This window comes from Rhipicephalus sanguineus, chromosome 5 (assembly GCF_013339695.2).
Source record: "Rhipicephalus sanguineus isolate Rsan-2018 chromosome 5, BIME_Rsan_1.4, whole genome shotgun sequence".
NCBI lineage: Eukaryota > Metazoa > Arthropoda > Arachnida > Ixodida > Ixodidae > Rhipicephalus > Rhipicephalus sanguineus.
In genome coordinates, this window is record NC_051180.1 from 3,374,650 (window position 1) to 3,398,072 (window position 23,423).

At 46.8% G+C, this 23,423-nt stretch overlaps 1 pseudogene; it reads right to left on the bottom strand.

Moving 5' to 3' along the window:
* Positions 1–1,657: 1,657 nt before the first annotated feature.
* Positions 1,658–22,138, bottom strand: LOC119393129 (uncharacterized; annotated as a pseudogene).
* Positions 22,139–23,423: the final 1,285 nt, after the last annotated feature.

Here is a 23,423-nt window from a genome sequence, read left to right on the forward strand (position 1 = left end):
ATCTAAAGCAATCTTGGTTCATGGTGGGAAGGTAGGCGAAGGAATTTGCTGCACTCGCAGGACTTATGGCCTTTTGTGTTGCAGTGGCTGCACTTCAGCACCCTGTAGCAGATACCGTGCTCGCTGTGTCCATGTGACTTCACTCCAGGTCTGAAGTCACGGGCAAGAGAACTGACAATGATTTTGGCCAGCTGATCGATCCCTTGGCCTCTATGCACATGGTACCCATCAATTGCGAAGAGCGCACGTCGTGGTTCTTTCGAGGAATTGAGAAACCGATGCTGTAGGAACAAAAAAATTAGTGCAATTAGGAAAAATGTGATGCATTGAGACAAGAAAGAACTTGCAGATCAACTGAAGTCACTAAACAAAAAGAAAAGGAAGTGAACAACATGGGACCACAGCCCACAGTTTCATAAGATAATGGAAAAATTTGGCAACATAACATGTTGCTAGTATGCTGCAATGCGAAAGTTGTTCACTGCTAGATGGGGCTCAGCCAGAACTTTGGAAATCAATACACGCTCCTTTGAATGTTTGCATTGCCCCTGATATGTGGCTTGCACCAGTGTCACAGCTTGAAATTGCATAGCCATCCACCCCGTGTGTCGGAACGAAACGAAAATAAAATAAAGATATTTTTGGCCGGAACGAACATAACTAAAACGTTATCTATGATTTCGTTCCAGAGTGAAACCGAAATATTTTTATCAGTTTTCAGTTCCCGGGAAAACTTGGTGATCTGGAACAACTGAGGTCATGCAACGTGAGCAATAATACATATGTCAGGGTATAGTGTTATCTCATGCAATAATTCCAAAGTAAAGATGGTCACACTTTATGAAAAATGAAAGGAGTGGCAACCAGAGCTGTTTATATTAACGCAAGTGGACTTTTGTGTGCCAGTCACACTCCAGTGTGGAGAGGGCATTCTCGGTGCTGAAGTTTGTTTTATCAGAACAGCGGTCTCGCACCCTCGATGACGGGCTGCTTCTGAGAAAATGCTCCCTCCCTTGACACAAAACATAGAACCTGCTCAGAAAATTCGTAACTAACTTTTGAAAAAGAAAGTTAAATACAGTAACTTGGAAGGGTGCTAGTTTTGGGTTTTTTTGCGGCTGGCCCAGAAACCCCTCAGGGACGAGACCAAGACAGACCAGCAACCATCTTTACTCTGCCGAGCCTCGGTCGCAACTGCCCGCTGCCAGTGGCTGCTGAGCGCGAGCTGCGAGCGCACCATCGCTTATCATTCTCTTCTACGGCCAGCACGCTTGCAGCCACCGCTTCTATACTGCCCCCTCCCCTCCGGTGAAACTGGGGAGGAGGGTGCAGTAGCCATTATCCTTGGCCACAGCGGACAGCACGTGGAGTGCACGACCACACGTCGGCATGGTTCGTCCACCACGTAACCAAGGTCCCGATGTTGTCCGTGGCAACTGGGGGCTCCTCATCTATTTTCGGGTTAGCAGTCGTCGTGGCAGCAGCCGCCTTGCTGCCACTGTTTGTGGTTGCCTGCTCTTTCCTGTTGCTGACCTCTGGTTCTTCCTTCCGATAAGTGTATAGAAGCGTATAGATAAGTATAAAAGCAGCGGCTGCAGGCGCGCCGGCCGTAGAAGAAGAAAACGAACGATGGCGCGCTCACAGTTGTGGCCGAGGCTCAGCGGAGTAAAGATTGTTGCTGGTCTGTCTTGGTCTCCTCCTCGACGGGTTTCTGGGCCAGTCACAGCCACGACACCCCACATAGCTCGCGCTAGTCTGTAGGAATTCGTCGTACAGTTACTTGCGCTCCTCTGAAGAATGCGGGAAGAACGTGTTTTACCCGTCCCACGTTGTTAAGACGAGCGCAAGTTTACCAGAAATCCTACGTTTTCATCGTTTCTTTACCTTGAAATTTTCGCATAAAAATAAGAACCGGAACGGAACTTTTTTGGTGGAACGAAACTAAAACCGAAACGAAAAACATTTCGTTCCGACACCCTGCATCCACCATTACGATGAATCACTACTGAATGCTGACCAACCGCCACTGAAGCGATCGTGAGAGCACTAGAATATGTACCGTATTTACTCGAATCTAGGCCGCTCTCTATTGTAGGCCGACACTCGAAATTTGCAAGGCCAGAAAAAAAACTTAATCATGGTACTTGAATCTAAGCCAACCCCCCCCCCCCCACTTTCGCACATTGTATTTCATAAAAAAACATCAGCTTAGATTCGAGTAAATACGGTACATGCATTTCAGATTCAATTAATGGTTGCCTGCACATTTGTATAATGCCCCAACTGCTTTGACACTAATGCAAGGAAGCAGCAGCCAACGAAAATAAATATGAATATTTCAGCCTGCCATACATGGAGAACACGTGCAAGCATCCAATGTTCATATGTGAAAGACAACAGTGTTAGAGGAGAGAGCCTGGTGCAGATAATAGAAGAATTCTGACACAGCAAGCCCCATCATGCAAGTCTGTGATGTACACTTCACTACATAGTCAAAAGTTTGATGAAAACTTGTCAGATGAGCAAGGTACCAGATTAACATATTAGCACGCGCCCATAGGTCGGCAAAAAATGTGGAGCTCACTCAGACTCACTCACAAAACGTATCTTGCCCTTAGGGCTCACTCGGACTCAGACTCACCAAACTTTTCCTCAACCGGACTCACTCGGACTAGACTCACCAAAATATAATTCACTGGGACTCACTCAGACTCAGACTCACGGCTCGATCTGAGTCTGAGTGAGTCTGAGTGAGTCGACTCATGAGTCTGTACGCCTATAATTAGGTTTTTCTACCGTAGTGTCAATGCTCTTTAACACCAATATCTCGCATAATCGGTGCTCTACTTTGCACATTTTGATCTCGCACCTTCAAATACGAGTTATCAGAGTTTGCAATTCAGCAAGGACATTTTTATTAAAAGATATGACTCACACGAGATATTTTTATAAATAACTTCTGTGAAAGAACTTGCGGGGGGGGGGGGGGGGGGGTCAAGGCACCTCCTTCGCCTCTCCCTGCACAACTCATGCCTCTGATCAATAAATATCGAGCTGACGTATGAACGGTAGCGCGTGGAACTATGTGTGAGTAGACGTGAGCCGACATAAGGCTCATAGTAATGCTGAAGTTGAGGTGATAGGAGCCATAGGTCGGCAAAAAATGTGGAGCTCACTCATACTCACTCATGAAATATTTCCTGCCCTAAGGGCTCACTCGGACTCCGACTCACTATAATTTTCCTCAACTGGACTCACTCGGACTCAGACTCACAAAAACATTACTCACTCGCACTCACTCAGACTCGGACTCACGTCTCGATCTGAGTCTGAGTGAGTCTGAATGAGTCTACTCATGAGTGAGTTTGCCGACCTATGCACGCGCCTCAAATTTTTAAAAGTACATAAAATTGATGCTTCGGGACCACTATGCAAATACGGCACCCATACTCAATAATGCTCTAATTTCAGATTTTTTCAATCTGCGTCTATAATGTACTCGAAATTTCCCAAATTTTCCAGAGGTTTGCCACACATTAGGTTAACCATTGTGCTAAATATGATTGTCGAGGATGTTGTCAAACGCAAACCATAAATGCATATGATAAGAAACGTCTCTAAAAATAAAATACTTTGAAATTCAGTTTAAAAAAAAGGCCATCTTCAATTTTCTTTAAACTCCCCAAAATTAAAGCCAAGCACGTGCTCTAACTTAATCTCTAAAAACATGTTGCATTATTTTTGTTAGATAGGAGTTACAAAGCCGCCAAAGTGTTCAAGTTGACGACAAGTTCACACACAACCACTTAAAGGGGTGGTGCCATCAAATTTGTGGCTTGTGCGTTCTTTGTTGCAAACATTTCTTATTGACCTAGGAAGCATGATACACACTCCCAAATTCATGCATTCTCTCTAAATGATTTCATATCGCCTTATTCGTATGAACGACTTTCGGCTTCGGTTTCTGGGCGCCAAGTTGGACACCGACATCACCGTGTAGGAAGATAGAACAAGTGCACCCACAAAGTTGTGACACATGCAGTGCTGCATTGTCTGCTCTCGCACACAGATGCAAGCAAGCAACCGTCCGGATGCCTTCAAAACTCGCTAAAATTCTCTAATAGAAAATCTTAGTGTGTATGGAATTCAGGTATACGCAGAGTTCTTTGCGGGGTACCGGGTTACCGGGTGATGGTATCGACATCATCTTACACTTTGTGCAAGTACAAAAAGGGCATTTCTTTGTTTTCGCTGAGGGACCGTGGTGGAAAAATGTTCGTGGCGATGGTCACCGATTCAGCGAAGACACCTTATTACTGAATTCGCGAGTATCTAGTGTCATCTCGTCAAGTTCAAGATGTCGCCCCTCGAAGCCGAGAAGGCAAAAACATCTCAGGAGAAGCTCTTTAATGTGTCCTGTAGGCCATGTGCGAAAGAAGCTGAAGCAGATGGCGTAATCCACAACCTTGTTCGTGCTCCAGTGTACATTGGAATCAGCACGCAACAGTGGAATCAATCGCTACGGGACCTCACACACAAATAGTACTGCAAGGCTATGAAAACAATACCAACAGGACGACTTCATGTGATATACCTGAAAGGAGCTTATGACAAGGACATGGTGAAAATCTGCAACGCTACGTGAGTGAGCGTCATTATCGACGAGTCCCCAGATATATCTGCAGTGCCTACCATCAACACACTCCAGTGCTACTACAGTAAAAAAAAAATCATGACGCAGGTTGTTTCGGTCAACGTCGACAGAGTGAATGCTTCGAACAGCTACACAGTGACCAGTGCAGCCAGCAAGGCTCTCAGACTGTAGGTCAGATGTGGAAGTACATGGCTATAGCCAGACTCGATGGACTACATGCACAAAATGGGCAGAGAAATCTGCAAAACAGAAGCAATGCACATGTTGATGTGAAAGATTCAGCACATCCAATGCATGCGAGTGTTGACCATGCAATTTATTCACCATGCGTGTCTAATGTTTGGTCCCAATAGTTAAATACAACTTTAGAAGCATGCGGCACTTCCTCCTCAAAGGCGGATGTGCACAAGCACCAATGAGTGGATACTCCAGGCTGACGTCTTGAGCCGGATAGCCAATGACCCTGCCTTCGAAGAGCATCACTGGGTGCGAGCGGGACTATTTTTTTTTAATCGCGGAGGCGATCGGCTGCTGCACTTCAGTCATCAAGGCGGGGCATATACGAACTGCTTAAATTTTTATCAGAGTATAGTGATCAAGTTTGTAGCATTATTTAAACGCGCTGACAAGCTGTACCTAAAGTACACAGCAATTTGTGCTTTTAACGGCCTCTTTGGGCCTGATGAAAAGAAGCCAGTCTCTGTGGTCCCGAATAGATGGCAAAGCTTCCACAAAGCACTTGTTGTCATGTCATAGAAATGTGGAACTCATTAATGGAACTTGCTCAAAGCCCACATGACTGAAGCAAAGTAAAGCTATTCAATTGATACTTTCTGAAAAATTCGACAGATCCCACCTGCCGTGGGAATCGACGTGATGCGAAGCATGCGCAGGATGGTCACTATGGCGTAATTTTTCACATTGAGCGAAACGTTACGGAATGACGCTAGAGAAATGTGGAAGTGGTATACGCACACTCATTTGTTCAATAGTGGCATATGTATTATATAACCCGTTGTTTACAGTTGCGTAACGATGCCAACAGCAACATGGGTGTTACCAACACCAGACGCGGTAAGCTTATATTCTTCAATACTGGATAGCACGAATCCGAACAGGACAAAGAAAGAACACAGATGCACAGGGCAGGCGTTACTCGCAACTAAGCTTCATTCAGGATAGTTCCCCTAGATATATACATAGCCGAGTGCCACGCGCAGGCGCACTGCACGTACGTTACAGTCACAGTTACAGTTGTTATGCTTATACTTTTTCGTTGTGACGGAGAACGCACACACGTTTCACGAACCCGCGTGTATGTGTAAAGGGGTTCTTGACAGTTTTGAACAAGGTCACCATCACAGTGATCAGTGAGCACCAGCAGCTGGACCGGACTTGTTAATCGGATCCGTTCCCGATCGCGGCTATGAGGAATCTAAGTGTAGTGAAGTGCGAGATATTGTGAAGCTGGTGGAAATCCTGGATGCCTCTTACGATGAAATGATCTATGGTGCCTTCTGTCGTAGACGTGGCAGCGAGGTCTTTTGATGCCCTGTCCACATCCAGGCCGTCTTTCACACAGTATAAGCACCAATCATTGTTGGGTCTTGATAAATCAATGTTGAAGTCACCGGTAATGATGAGAGGCCTAGTTCTCTCAGCAGATTTATTGTAGAAAGCATTGACCCAGGTTTTTGCGTAATCCACATGGTCCACGTTGCGGACCACTTGGACGAGTGGATGGTAGTTGAGCGTCTTCCACGGGTGTTCTGTCTTCAGCTTCCTCACTTTCCTTGCGTCCGCCGCAGTGGTGTAGCGGTTACGGTGCTCGGCTGCTGACACGAAGGTCGCAGGTTCGATCCCGGTCGCGGAGGTCGCATTTCGATGGAGGCAAAATGCTAGATGACCGTGTATTGTGCGATCTCGGTACACGTTAAAGAACGCCCAATGGTCAAAATTTCCGGAGCCCTTCGCTATGGCGTCTCTCATAATCATATCGTAGTTCTGGGACATAAAAGCCCAATAATTAATAATATTATCACTTTCCTTGCGTGTCAATGTGTGTGTTCGCGGTTACTGTGTTGGTTGAGACTTTGTATCACCTGTGGCACATACCCGCATAACATGAACTCTGGTGTACGGGTATGTGCCACACGTGACTGAGAGAAAGGGTTTCATGACGTACGCGACAGGTATTTTGCGTTATTCATGTCATGACCAGTGAATTGTGTTCGTCATACACTGATCCCCTGCTACGCCAATCTTGGCATATTACAAGTTATGGAGACGACCAGGAGAGCGCCGAGACGTAGGCGGCTAGATAGATAGATAGATACGTAGATAGAAACGGGCAAAGTGCATGAGGTTCGCTAAGAAATGCTTCGCATTGAAAAACCAGTTTGTGTGAAGGCAATCCTGATAAGGCACACACTGGATCCACTTTTAGACGTCGAGGAAGTGCTTGAAAGTGGAAAACTTCTGACGCCTAGTTTGATCACTTTATAAACAGCAAGCCACCGCGGATGGTCGGCGAGCTTTCGCAATGTCTGGTAAAACCCGTTTTGTCTACGTAACCCAACAGCAGCACCACATTAGTGAAAAGATGTTGCGAGATGTGCAGTACCATTCCACAGAATGGTACTGCATTGTTAAACGGAACGTCTCAAACAAAGGTGAAAACCAGTTAACGTTATGGAAATTGCAAGCAGTCTTGAATCCATTGCAAGAGACTCTTGTCTGCTGAGCCAGTCATTTCATAACAACTGACCTACCATCATTTTAGAGACTAAAAACATGAATTCACTTCACAAGCGCAACCAGTACTTGCTGGAAGCAATGCACACTAACCAGCTGCTGAACTCACTGAGTATTGGCATGACTCTGCTGCTCAATACCCGAGGCCAGCAAATGCTGCAATGACATTGCTGTGCCTATAGTCGGGTACAACTTTAGAAGACAGGAAAGGCCCCGCCCAGATGACCGAAGTGCAGCAGCCAATTGCCTCCGCGACTAAAGAAATAGTCCCGCTAGGGATGCTAGGCATGTTCTCCGTCGGCGGGGTCACCGGCCGTCCGGCTCATGACGTCACCTGAAGTGCGCACCTATTGGTGGAGGCTCGTATGCATCCGCCTTTGAGGGGAAAATGCCGCTGCCTTCTAAAGTTTACCCGACTATAGCTAATGAAAGCTGTGATGTTGAGAGGGTTCTTTCAGCTTAAGTACAGAGTCATCCACTTCCACCTTGAACACCGCACCCTGCGGACAGCGCTCCGCGGAGCGCCTCTCTTGGTTGCTTGGGTAACTAGCGCGCATGCGCAGTGACAGCTGTAGGCGGAGCCTTCGCCACGTCGTCTTCTAAAGCGCGGCGGCTCCGCCAAATCGTACTTGCTTTGCGGTGAAGCCAACTTCGCTCTTGCTATGCGCATGCAAATCCAGAATCCGGCACGGTTCAGAGGAAGCGCAGCGACTGCGCCTTGTTCCGTCCAGCTTTTGCTGCTAGTGTTTTCTTTCATTTCTGGATGCGATCACACAGCCAATAAACCTCGGTCCGTGCATGAGTAAACTTTCACAGCCGCGCCTGAACTCCTACAACTAAGCAACTCAGCTCGTTTGAGCCCAGTAGCCAGAATGTTCCCGCTGCTCAGGCGAATGTTTTTGATCAGCTTAAAAACTAGGCGCCGCAAAATTGGCGATAAATGCATGGTAAGGTCTGACACAACAGCTTTAAATGTGCGAAAGTTTGGATTCGTTACTCACCTGAAAACAAAAGGATGTGAGCAATTTGCCAATTTAAGAGAAGTTACATTACATTCAGGTGTTACCAGCACCGCTGCCTTCATGCGCTAGCGAATTTAACTCGCCAATACGCCGCCCTAATTTACTACTCATTTGCAACCATGCTTATTCGTACCTACGTAAGGGAATGCCAGCAGCACTAAAGAAAACAGAAGAAACTGAGCCAGGAGAAAAGAGACAGGAATAGGTAGGATGCTGGACTAACAAGTGACTTTAATTCGATGAAGACGCGAACAACAAACCGAAATGAGCATGCGCAGCAGCAACCGTGAATCACTAACAGGCAACCTATCACCTATCACTGTCAAGAAATCGGACCTCCTTGTCATTCAAAAACGCAGATGGCGCACTCACACACTTATCAGGACCAAGTTTGTGAATCTGAAACGCTTCAATAATTTCACGTTCTTTCTGTGTTTTAGCCCTCCCAGTCACCGAAACGTTGCTGAATAGAGGGGCGCAACCGCACACTTTACAGTGAATCGGTAGATTTCCACCCGTGCCCGTAGGAAGTAAATTTGCGTGCTCGCGCATTCTGTCATTCACACACCTACCCGATTGCCCAATATATTCTTTGCCACAGGTCAGGGGACTTTCTTTAGTGCTGCTGGCATTTCCTTACGAAGAACTATGTACCAACTTGCCCAACAAGCCACCCTAATAATTATTCGTACCATTCATGCAGAAAAATTGAGAAGCATTCTAATCGAGTTTTCAGATGAACTCATCACGCAATCAGTGCAGCAAAGAAGCGCCGCTGACAAATGATTACTTCTGTAAGCAGGCGCTGAATAAAGCTTGACTCCCTTTTTATTACTAGGTGGCCCAAAGCCCCACGTATCGCTTTATATATTTTTTGGCTCAAAACTTTAGCACGAAGCGGAAAGTTTTCTGTGAGCCTTCAATTCGCAGCGCAAACTTATATTTTTTTAATGTCGACTTTGTGTCGCCAAACTTTCAGCTGATGAAAACAATCGTGTGAGTAGCGGGAATATTCTAACTGTACGGCACAAAGCATCTGAGTAGCTTAGTTGCGGGAGTGCCAGCCCGGCTTGGCGATCTTACTCATGCACGGGCCAAGGTTTATATTACTTGTAAGATCGCATGCAGCAAAAGAAAACAGTAGGAGAAAAAAATCCGGCAGATCCCACGCACTGTGGGAATCGATGTAATGCGAAGCAGCCAGCAAAGAGCTGCATACATCGCTTTGTTTATCTTTGAGCCAAATGAAATCATTCATGCCATGGCATCTAGTTCACCATATATCGCTTGTTTGCCATGCACGCGTGCATGTACAATGTGGTATATACCATGCCAATGAAACGTATATTCTCGTATTACACTGCATGACCGGTCAGTTATGTTCTTCACGCACTCCTGTCATGCCATACCAATTTTGGTATATCTACACGGGCGGAAGCGCACCATAGCAGTGTCATGTAAATCATACCGTACATGACATGCATAACATAATTCGCATGTTAGGACCTGTCATTTACGTTCGTCTACAGTCACATTGCACAATACCAATTTTGGTGTACATCGAACGAGCGAAATGGCCGCGAGTCAACCATGAGCGTGGCATGTAAATCATGCCACACATGACATGCATGTCATGGTTATCATGTTACCACCTGTCATTTATGTTCGTCATACATTCGCGTCACGCAATGCCAATTTTGGTGTATATCAAGCTAGCGAAACGGCCGCGATCGGGCAATGAGCATGGCATGTAAATCATGACGTAAATGATACATACGCATATTATAATTTTCAAGTTACCACCTGTCATATATGTTGGTCATACAGTCACGTTGCGCAATACCAATTTTGGTGTATACACCAGAGCACGCCTGTCTCGCACCCAGGCTGCTGGCGAGCCGAGCGGATACTCTCGCACCCAGACTCCGGGCTGACAGGGGCTGCCAAGGCGCGCGCGGGCTGCACCAAGTAAACAGGGCAAGCTGCAGTTCTCAGGCTTTAAAGCGCGAAAAAGTACCCGTTCACGCCGCTTCAGCGTATAAGAGCTCGTCTGGGCACTACTGCGTCGTCTTTGGATGCCAAAACAAGCTGCGCAACAAGAGGATATTAGCGTTGTCTGCGACGATTACGACGTGCCACGGAAAGTGCCGGTGCGGTGTTTTCAGCTTCGCCGCGACTGGATAACTGTGATTCAAGCAAGAAAACTAGGAGCCGAGTGAAAATGCGCGAGTAAGTACACTAACAGCGTGTATTCTGCAGTGTGATGCCCACCTATTTCATTTTGCGAACCTAATTTGCGTGACACGCAGCTGGGTTGAATGCAGGCGTGAGCTTTGTGTGGGGGTGCGCTTCACACCTTTGAGCGTTTCCTTTGACGAAAATCTAGGGCAAGGTAGTGCTTCAAGCACAAGCAATCAGCATGCTTTGCCACTTTCAACGTAGTATTAAGCTTTAGTGCTTTTGATGGCATCCACGCCTTCGAGATTTCGTCTTCAAAAGGTAATAAATGGCACGGTGCTCCTCAACAGCTGGCCAGAATTTCGTGCTTTCATTTCAGTGTTTGATGTCCCCAAATTTATTTGGACACGAGGCATCCAGCTGCACATAATACATATATTGGCACGTAAGTAAACAGTACTCGCGCCAGTGTCCTTTACGTCGCAGGCGTAGCTAACCGGCTTAACTAAGAGTAGCACAGTTTCGCTTGTAAAGCACCATCGTTACACGAATAAAATAGCGCAGGTAGCTTCTAAAAGGGATCGCTGAACGATACTTCAGGTTATACTCTCTGATAGCACGCTTTTGTGAGCAAGACGCATTATTGTAAGAGCGCCCGTGAAACAAAAATTATGTTCCGCGAAACTACGAGCTCTAATTATTACGCGATGCATGATGAAATGATGAGCTTTCACAAAACTTTGTGCACAACTTGTAATATGGGGCAACAAAACATCGTTTCACTCTTTCGCGAGCTGCACTGCAATTACGATTCACGCGTACTACAGCGAGAACGTTTTTTTTACAAATGTAACAGCGTACGTATCTGACGAGGTTGCTTCCGCAGCCCACTCAGCACGTACTGTATACATTGTGGACTTGCATGAGGAAGATGATCTTGATGTTCCAATAAAATCATCGAAAATGTCCAGGCTAGAAAAGACGCGAAACACGCTCTCCGACGGGCTGAGTTTCGGAAGTTTCACGTTTGCTCTGTGTAGCGTCTGCTGGCGTGGCAGCCCGCGCGTGTTGTTTCGTCGCGTGTGCGATAGATGGCGCGACGCGCGATGCAAATATGGCGATGCGCATGGAATTCGCTGTGTTCTGGTCTATATCAAGTGAGCGAAACGGCCGCGAATGCACCATGAGCGTGGCATGTAAATCTTGACATGCATGTCATGGTTTTCATGTTACCACCTGTTATTCATGTTCTTGATACAGTCACATCGCGCAATACCAATTTTGGTGCATATCAATCTAGCGAAACGGCCGCGAATGCACCATGAGCGTGGCATGTATATCATGACATGCATGACATGCATATCATGGTTTTTATGTTACCACCTGTTATTCACGTTCTTCATACAGTCACATCGCGCAATACCAATTTTGGTGTATATCAACCTAGCGAAACGGCCGCGAGTGCGTCATGAGCGTGGCATGTAAATTATGTCGTGCATGACACGCGTGTCATGATTTTCATGTTACCTCCTCTAATTTACGTTCGTCATACAGTCGCGTCGTGCAATACCAATTTTGGTGTATATCAAGCCAGCGAAACGGCCACGAATGCACCATGAGCGGGACATGTATATCATGACATACATGACATGCATGTCATGGTTTTTATGTTACCACCTGTTATTCATGTTCTTCATACAGTCACAACGCGCAACACCAATTTTGGTATATATCCACCTAGCGAAACGGCCGCGAGTGCGTCATGAGCGTGGCATGTAAATTATGTCGTGCATGACACGCGTGTCATGATTTTCATGTTCTCTAATTTACGTTCGTCATACAGTCGCGTCGCGCAATACCAATTTTGGTGTATATCAAGCCAGCGAAACGGCCGCGAATGCACCATGAGCGGGGCATGTAAATCATGACATACATGACATGCATGTCATGGTTTTCATGTTACCACCTGTTATTCATCTTCTTCATACAGTCACATGGTGAAATACCAATTCTGGTGTATATCAACCGAGCGAAACGGCCGCGAGCGCGTCATGAGCGTGGCATGTAAATCATGACGTGCATGACACGCGTGTCATGATTTTCATGTTACCACGTGTCAGTTATGTTCGTCATGTCGAAATGTCTCGTCATACCAGTTTTCGTATATATCCATTCATTTAAACGGCCGCGAGCGCCCCGAGATCATGTCATGTAAATCATGCCGCACATGACATGCGTGGCATGATTTGCACGTTAGGACCTGTCAATATGTTCGCCATGAACTCTTGTCACGTCATACCAGTTTTGGTATATATGAAACTAACGGAAAGGCCGCAAGAGCCCCAAGGCCGTGGAATGTAAATCATGCTGTTCATGACATGCATGTCATGATTTTCATGTTATGACCTGTCAGTTATGTTCGTAATACGGTCATGTTATTCCATACCAATTTTGGTATACATCCGATTAACGAAACGGCCAGGAGAGCACAAAGTCGTAGGCGGCTAGATAGATAGATAGATAGATAGATAGATAGATAGATAGATAGATAGATAGATAGATAGATAGATAGATAGATAGATAGATAGATAGATAGATAGATAGATAGATAGATACGCTCAAACTCGCAGAAGTTCGCTAAGAAATGCTTCGCATTTAAAAGCAGTGCGGAACGAGGCGCAGTCGCTGCGCTTCTCGATTTCCATGCGCATTGCAAGAGCGCACGCAGTTACCTTCATCGCAACGCAAGCGCGATTCGACGGAGCCGCCGCACTTTAGCAGACGACGCGGCGAAGGCACCACCTACAGTTGTCACTGCGCTTGCGCGCCCCAGCCGCCCGCGAGAGGCGCTCCGCGGAGCGCTGGCTTATAGGGGCCTTACGCTGGCTGCATGGTGCGGTGCTCAAGGTGGAAGTGGACGCCTCTGTACATCCAAAGGTCAGACAGCTCTCGGATGAAGACCAACATGCTGCACATGCAGATAGCAATGTACGTTAACAAGGACGCGTAAAAAATCGGTGATCAGCTTTTTGTGAATTAAATGTGTCTTTTCCTAGATGTTATCAAGGCTCTTTACTGTCCATTTGACTTATCAATTTGTGTAAATGTATTTCATGTAACATTTCTAAACTAACCCCCCCTCAAAAAAAAAACATGCATTTCAATGATGGTTCCACGAAAAACGTGATTTCTCTCAAATTATCAGCTTGAACAATAGCTTGAATGAGTTGAGCGCATACGAGGACACGGACAGAAGGAAGAGACGTACACACACTGGCGCTACTAACAACAATGGTTTATTTCATTCTCCTGCCGATTCATATACCAGTTTTGCGCACGACAGTCACGTGAACACTCTTTCATAAAAAACAACAATTTGATAACAACCAGGGAATTCACCTCACGAGAAGATAAACAGGGTGCACAGGCAATGACAAGCAAATTTAATAATTCATGCGCAGAAAGTGTAATTCTTTAGCACTCAGGGACATTGAGGGATTGCTAACACAAGCGTCTCCAAGATAATCGATTTGTTCGGCTTCAATGATCAGCCTAGTAATTTCGGACCGGTTCCTGCTGACGACAACGGTTCCCTGAAAGTTCGGTTTGCACGCACAACCATGGCAGTGTTGCGCCAGGAAGCCGTCAGGTGGGAAGTTGCCCACTTTATTACAGTGCTCTCCAAGCCGGACATTTAGGCAGCGGCCAGTCTGCCCAATGTAAGCACGGCCACAAGACAGAGGAATGCGGTATACAACGTTAGTCACACACTGCACAAAAGGTTTTCTGTGCTTAATGGAGCATTCAGACTGAGATGTCTTATCTGGATTAGTTTTCTTGCACAACTTACTGAGTTTAAACGGGGCGGAAAAGACAACACGGGTGTTAAGTCTGGCGGCTATTTTTTTGAGATTGTGCGATACTTGATGGATATACGGAACCACTGCCACGTCTGTTCCTTCTGTCCGTGTCCTCGTATGCGCTCAACTCATTCAAGTATGACCAACCAACAAGCCCGCATCGCCACCCTCGTGAACAATAGCACCCAATTTTTGCCCTCTAATTTGAAAAAAATATAAAACACAAAAACAAACCACCGTAGTTATGCAATTTGTGTTAGAATGCTTTGGCTTCCTGTGCGACACAATTTGTACAACATGGCACAACTTCAAAGCGCTAAAAAACAGGGACAAACGAAAAAGAGTGGACAGGACGAGCGCTAACTTCAAACTGAAATTTATTACACGAAAGACTGGAAAAAGGTAAACCCTAATACATGGCGCACATGCGTGCACACTTGCGCAGACTGCTCAGAAAAGTCCAAGAAAAAGAAAAACACCACAAAATCACTTTGGTATGACGCCAGATTTCTGCAGTAGATTAAATTCGCATTCCAACAATGCGAATGCGAATTTAATCTACTGCAGAAATCTGGCGTCATACCAAAGTGATTTTGTGGTGTTTTTCTTTTTCTTGGACTTTTCTGAGCAGTCTGCGCAAGTGTGCACGCATGTGCGCCATGTATTAGGGTTTACCTTTTTCCAGTCTTTCGTGTAATAAATTTCAGTTTGAAGTTAGCGTTCGTCCTGTCCACTCTTTTTCGTTTGTCCCTGTTTTTTAGCGCTTTGAAGTTGTGCCATGATGTCTTACAAACTCGCCCAAGCTTCCGTGCTTCTAAAGTTTACGCAAAATCTACAAATTCGCTCTCGGAGTACCCGTTCGAACATCCACCGACAGGCTCATGAAGACAGGCACATTCAACACCTTAAATGAACTCATTGAAGCTCACTTAACCTCACAATATACCCGTCTCTCCAACACACAAACCGGAAGATGCATACTCGAAACTCTCAGTATAAGGCCAACTCCAACCACTAAAACTAAACACACTATTCCTCACCAAATACACATGAATCTACACATCCCGCCGCTCCCTAAAAACATGCACCCTGTGCACCACGAGCAACGGCGACGACAGCGTGCAAAAACTCTTGCAAAGCGATTTTCTACTTCTAAAGAAGTGCTTTACGTCGATGCTGCCGAATACAGTACCGGTCCCTTTTTTGCCCTCTCAGTAGTCAACTCTGAAGGCCAGATAGCTACTGCTGCCTCCATTTGTGCTTCATCCTCAGAGGAGGCGGAGGAGGCAGCTATTGCTCTAGCACTTACCATTCCAAATTATTCGCTTATCATCAGTGACTCTAAAACTGCCATCTACAATTTTGGAGCGGGTAGGGTGTCCAAAACAGCCCTCTCCCTCCTCCTGGCCCATCCGCCGCAACAAGATACCGCTTTAATATGGACTCCCGCGCATGCGGGCCTTGCCGGTAACGAAGCGGCTCACGCCAGCGCCCGAGGATTTACGGTCCGGGCGCAGGCATTAGAAGAGTCAAGCTCCGTTTCCACAACGGCTCCGTTTGCTGCGCGGGATTGCCTTCTAACATTTCACGACATCTGCAGCCACTACCGCCTCGGCCGTTTAACCTTTCCGCCGCTAATAGCTCAATCCCCGCGCAGGCGCGAAGTGCTGTGGCGACAACTGCAGACTCGCACCTTTCCCTCTCCTCACCTTCTTCACCTCATGTACCCCTGTCTCTACCCGTCCTCTTTTTGTAAATATTGCTCCGCAACGAAGGCCAATCTCAGTCATATCATGTGGGGCTGCCCTAAGCACCCCCCTCCCCCGTCCCTCCGAAACATATTAAATAATGAGGAGCAGTGGGAGGCTGCCTTGCGCAGCTCGAAACCCGACGTCCAGGAGGCAATCCTGGGTTGGGCAGAGAAGGTTGTGGAGGACTACCGTGTGTAGCAACCTCCCCCTATCTCTATCCCTTTGCCCCTTTCCTTTCAAAAGGAGAAATAAAGTTTTTACCTACCTACCTACAAACCTCACCTCTCACCACCAGACACGCATAGATGAGACTCTGGCTAAGAACACGTGCAAGGTTGTAACCAAGCTGATCATTGCGCATCATAGCAAGAATAAGGCCGTCGTCATCACCATGACCAAAAAATAATGACCCACCGATCAAGACAACAAATGTGTGTGTACCTTTCATCACATTTACCACCAATCATAACAAGAAACGAGTTCATACATTTGTTCATATTTTTGTTTTATGTGCTGGACAGCTTCACTGGTAACCTGCCTTCACAAAATGGAATGGCTCGAAATGTTTATCACAATTTTACGCACCAATTCAGTCATACACACAACACATATTGTGAACAGTGGTAGTAAACGAGCAAGCCAGCAAACGAGCAAGGCCCTATCTATAAGAAAACAACATTGTGCTTATAAAGCCCCTGTTGCTGTGGTTCGTGTTTGTGCACTCATCATGTATACCCACTGCGCATAAGCGCCACGGCTTGACACAGGTTGCCAGTTCCCTTAGTCGCAGTGAAGGCAAAGCCGCCTTTCAGCAATCACTCCTTTTGCCTTATAAAAAGCATAGAATAAAGTGGGGATGCCTAATAATATAGATTGTAATATCAAGCACGAAATATGGTGCATGTAAAGAACAGAAGACTGTACAGCAATCCGAATGGCTCCATTGCACAGTATGAAGGCCTGTCCACCAGGCTGCACAACAAACCGGTTTTTGCAACATTGAAACACATTTTAAAAATGCAAATCCTATTGAAATTGCAAAAAGTGTGCTAGATTCTATCACTATAATTTACGGTCCTTCCATTTCCACTAGGATATGATAGCACGTTCTAGCCAGTTGTTTAAGCTGTTGCATTAATGTAGACGGAACTTTCAATGGCAAACTTGTAAGGCATATTGAGAAACACCCAATGGCTCTCTATTGATGAATAAAAGGCTTTTATGGCGCGTTCACACTGAGACATTCGGCGGCGAGAGCGCGCGGAACCCGCTTCGGCGGCAGCGAGATCCGCCGGAAAAGCCCATTCCGCGTCGATCGGTCCTGGACCGATTTTTGCGGCAGCTGCCGCCGGATTCCCTCACAGCGAACCAATTGGAACGCGAGTCGAACATTCGAAAAATGGCGGCGCGCTTGTGATATCGGAGTCGTCGAAGCCCGCAGCAACAGCGAAGTCTTTCGTAATCATCCTGTAGCTCTCGACAACTACCAAGTGTTGTCGCGATTAGCATCTTTGCAATACATCATCACGATCTCGCAAAACGGGTAGCATTACCTCGGCTCGACCAAGCTTCTGGCGTCTTGCAAATCAGGACGAACCAACCACAACTGCTTGCGTCGTTTCTTTTGTTCGGCGAATGCATGTTTATCCTCGTCCGACATCGCCATAAAGTTGCTTTGCAGCAGGCCCAGCGGTTCGACGACCCTGCTCCTGTTTATGTACACAACGCCGAGCGCGTCGATGCCAGCGTTCCTTCGCGCGAAGGGACGATGACAACTAGACGCCCTAGTTTCGGCGGTGCGGTTGCCAAGTGGTGTGAACAATGTGGAATTTCGGCGGCGCGCGAATTCCGGTCGCTGTGGCGGGCGGATTCCCCAGTGTGAATGAGCCATTACAGGGCTCTAAAATTGCCAAAGCTCCAAACGAGTGTGACTATGGTGTTGAGGCAAGCTTTGCGATTGGGCTAGTTGCTAATCCATCTTCAACAAAAAGCGTAAGAGTGGACAACAGACAAAGAAGGGAACAAAGACAACCATTCCATTCTTTGTCTATTGTATACTGGTGCACTGTTTGTTGACGATGAACTTCGTTTGAGGTTTCTAGTCTCACCAATATAAGTTGTATCACAGTTCATGCGTGCAATTTCGTAGATTACCCCTGGTAACTTTGAGGTCTTTAACATGTGTGAGCTGTCATGTTACCTAGTTTTTCAGCATGTGGGAAATTCTCACACAATAGACCGATCCCACCAGACCATCTGCGCATGCGCGAGTTTCCGACAGTGGCACTGTCGCCATCTTAGTTGTAGTTCTCGGAGCGCTGCTGGTGCGGCTGCTTGCTGCGTGTTTCACGTATATTGGCGTTTTGCACCAATCCTCGACACGCAAGACGATTGAACGCGGTGGAAAACTGTGTCCGCACCTCCAACGTATGTTATTTTATTTCAGGTTAACTGCATCCTAGCGCTAAAAGAAAAAAAGAACAGTTGATAGTGCTTACGTGTGCCGAGGTGGTCTCGTCGGGTTGATGAGCTTGCCTCGTTTTGCTGAATAAATATTAGTAATAAAAAAAGAAAAATCATGTTCCCATCATCATGAGAGCAAATATCTTCTCCAGTGAAAGCAAGCACGCAAGCGACACAAGCTACAGTATCCGGAAAATAACTTGCCCAAACTGCGAAAAAAGCCGAAGGGGACCAAAAAAAAAGAAGCTTATTGCGCTTTTTTTTTTTTTTTTGTCGAAACGACACTTTCCATGTAGACTGTGTTGTCAACGCAGGACTTCAATCACAGTAATAAGTTAAACGTGAATGAAGATAAAACGGTCGCTGTGAAGCAGGTTAGAGGCGCGTCCGCTGAACAGTGACTGGCCGCTCATGCCGTTTGGCAAAGGTTAACATCACGAAAATCTCGTGAATGGCATAATATTTCCTGCTGTATAAGGGATGGATGAGCCAGTAAGAGATTTTGGCGGCACACGCAATGCGGCGGACAAGCAGTAGCTCGCTCCGGCTGGCGGCGGCGGCCTCAGCCGGTGGCTCGGCGCCGGTATCGTCGCTAGGCCTACCGCTTCGAAACGGCGGTGTACGGTTAATAGCCTACGCCCATAAAGAAGTCCAGCTATGCTACCGCTGTTACCCGCTTTACGATGCGTTCACAATAATATCGCATATTGAAAGGAACAGGGAAATCCCGGCGGCGGAGTTGGCTGCGATACCGGCACGGCTGAGTTTTCGCCGTGCGCTCCACGGCGCGAGCTGTACACAGCATGCAGTTATAATCTTGGCTTGTATCACAGGTCTCGTTCATGGTAGACGCTTGACAGTCGTCATCGCATTCTGTGAGAGGTCGGTTTAGGTCTTCCTATATATTAAAGCGATATCTGTTGAGCCCAGAAAGGACGTTGTATCCAACCTGTCGCCGCTGGAGGCGATCGGCCCGGCAAGGGGATCCAGCTCGCGTTATATGAACTTTTGCTGTCGCTGATCGGTCCATCGTTCCCGCAGCAAGGTTGTTATGACGCAATAGGGCACTGCTAAACCACGATGCATCATGCACAGGGAGTTCACAAACACGCTGAACAAGAAAGTGCGCGGTAGTTGCCTCTCTGTCCGACTTCGTTGACTGTCGCACACATTCCTGTCGGAGCTTGAAATCCTTTGAGAACACGCAAAATCCGAGTCATTTTGCTTCAGGCTCCTGTTGTAGCATTCCAGTACACAGCACGTCAACCCAACTATCGTAATTCCTCCAAATAAGGCCGCTAAAGCTCGTTAATGCAGCTCGCCAATGCACCAGCTGTAGGCAGCTGAACGTACCGAGTACTACAAGTACCGGCATGCACTGCGGCAGCGGTGGCGTAGTGAAACTCGCGGTGAGATCGGTCTATTAGTGTAAAAAAATCTTGCAAGTGACTCGCTTATTCCCTGCACCATGGGATGCCCACATACTTTTGCTGCTACCGTTTGTCCTCCCAAAGAATCAAAGTGCTCCTTAGAAAAATAGTTACCAGGAGGTTACCCGCAAAATGCGTGAACTGTGACACATCCTACAGTAGTGGAACGAAAAGTTCAAACAAACAACAAAACACCATAAAAAGTGCATTGAGAAAGGCAAGAAATGCTCAAACACTGGTGGATAATTATTCATTACTAACCAAGTGATTAATTTGGACACCACTGCTGTAATCGCAATGACGAAGCACATATCTTCACTTGCTCTTGCAATCATTATACATCTGATCTCACATGTGGTATGTGTGCAACTTACTTTATCTGTACATGTGTTGACCTACCCAGGATATACACCAGCACCCACTGGCACCTAGGCCATAAATAATCACCCTCTTCGCATTCTTTATTGTGAACAAGGGGCCCATAGGGGTTCAGAAACGTTAATTTTAATTGCTGCCTTTCCAAAAGGTACTTCACATACATGAACCCATTTCGTCGACAGGTTTTCATTCGTCCACTGAAACAGATCGAGATGGAGATTGTGGGCTTTCATTTATTCAAGGGTAACGAAAGTTACTTAACGATGTCATAGTGAGTTGGTTGTCACTGAGAAGATGCGGACACTGGCGGTTTTCTGAATTTGCTATCACCACATACTGATGTTTCAGTCAAACATTTCTTTTCCCATGCCCTGAAAACACTGTCTACTCTATTGGTGGCCTTCGGTGAGAAAGGCTAGGATTCTTGTGTCACTACCACTGCCATTGTTGATGAACCATTCCACGGCCATTGGAATGGTTTATCAACATTCTCTCTATACATACGAGCCAGCTCAGGTGACAGCATATGCAAGCCATGTATTCTAAAATGCCTCTACTAAAAATGGCACCACCTTGCTTCAATCCGCTAAATCTAAATACTGAAAAGCATCCTCAGTGTCCATGTATGTCACCGTGTTAAAGAAAGGGCATTAAATTTAAAGTCCTTGTTTTCCACTGTGTGTATAATGGCCACATGCAAGATCACTAGAAGGTGTGCACGTTTTACGTTTTCACTGTATTTGCTTAACGTGCTTTGCCACCTTCATTTCGGTATTTTCCCAGTATCTCAACATCGTGTGAACGCCTTGTCAATAACAACAGTCAGGTATTTCAGGTGAACGCATATACACGGGAGAAAATTGCTAGGAGCACTTACAGCTAAGTTTTAAAATTCGTTAGAATGCGGTGCGGACAGTACGCATCTACATACCGGTTTAATCGGGTCTGTTAGCAGTGCAGGTTTACCGTGCAGCAATACGGATATTCCATACCGTCGTGGTCGGCATGTCAGTATTTTAACTCACAAGACCTCTACCGCATCACTTTACCGCAAGCAATGAGCGACTAGCGCGGCTAAAAAGTTCTTAAAAAAAGTTGCGTGCCGACTACGACGGTACGGCATTTCCCTCAGCAGCGCGCTCCAATATGTCAGCGTAAACTTACCTGGGCGTTCAAGATTCGAACACACAGCAGGCGTTTCAGCGTAGCCGTTAGCTTGCGGTTCAGCAAGCGCGTTTTCTGGATCTGGCGCTCCGCATCGGCGTCTTCAGAGCTGTAGCAACGTGGCAGCACTTTGAAGACGTATGCACCATGGGGGCCACATCGTGCTGCAATTGCAGAACTAACTTCTAAAATGTAAAGAAAATACAACCTTCAGTGAGTGATGCCAAGCATCTAACAATTTCAGAATACGTACCCTTATATTGTCGCGTATATCCTGAGGGTCCGCGTTGGCACTGCAAACGTCGCTACCACCAACGTACAAAACGACAAAGTCTACGCGCTGAAAGTGCATCGCAGAGACGGCCTCAGCCATTCGCACAGCGTCAAAACCACCAAAACTAAATGTGCAGGTCTCGACGGATGTTTTCAAGTCAAGGCGACTCCTGCACATGAATTTAACCTGGCTGTCGCCTATCACCACACCGCGCAAAGAAGGCATAACTCAAACAAGGCTGGCGACTGCGGTGAGGGTACCGAGGAGAACATAGGCACATAGGCAAGTAAAGGCTGGGGACAAGGCCGAGAAATCGTCGGATCGTTCCCTGGCTACAGTAGTACCTGTCTACGGGCAGGGAGTACCTCCCTAAGTGCACGTCATATCCGGTTTCAAGCCAAACCGGAAAGAGCAAGACTCCGGCGATACGCTTTCGAGAAAAACCCGCCGTGCGCTCGCCATCTCGGGGGCCATGACCTCCGTGACACGCGCGGCGCATTGGCGAAGCGGCGCGTCGGGCCACCTGTTATTCTATCACCGTGGTCCACATGGTCAATAACAACCTCTGCTGTTTCAGCATGTAGTGTCGTCCAAAGGTACTTCTTCATATTCAGGGAGGAGTTGGTCTTGGAAAGCAGGGCCTCCAAAAGTCAGGGGACACATCTCTCCCCTTAAGGCTCTTTGCCAAGCTGTGAAAGCTTGGCAAAGAAGCCTCCAAATCTCAGCTTTTATATATGCTTATACACGTACGAATGTGCACCTTGCAAGGTACATACACGTTCGTGCCTTTAGAAAACCACAGAACTGTCTTGCAGTGCCTTGTCGGCCGTCGGTATGGTACGAGCCCACTTTTAAAATTCATCTTTGCAGGCAGCTTCACAGAAGAGAGGCACTCAAATTTCTCCGCGGTACTTGTAGCCATCGTCGCAACCTGGCACAAAACACCACCTTTGTGTTTTTTTCTCTCCGTGGCATTCTTGAAAGCGTTTCAGGGAACGACATCCGCTGACATAACCTGCTTTAAAGAATCAGGAAACGCAAAAAAAAAAAACTGGCCGTACTACACTGACCACGAGAGCTAACTTGCATTGCTCCGTGACCTACGTGACACAAGCAACACTTGCTCACGAACTGCAGACATGCTGCAGATACCCACGGCGCCCCCGACTGATGCGCCGAATTTCCCCCCAGTGGCAAGAACGCGCAGCGGGGCCTCGCTAGGCAATGATGGCGGCACCGCGGTCGTTACACCTCCCCAGTCTAGTCACCCTAGTACAGGACAATGTTTGGCTGTGTGGCTGGAGTTGACATTCACTGGTTAATGGAATGGTGGCTTGTGCTTGCTCATGTTGGCTAGCAATGGCCCAGTGTAGATTTATGTTGGCTCTTTGACGGCTAGTTAATGTTGGCTAGCTGTCGCCTAGCCCTTGACAACATTTGGCTGTGTTCGCTATAGTGATTGCTAATGTTGGCCAGCATTGGCTAATGTCGGCTA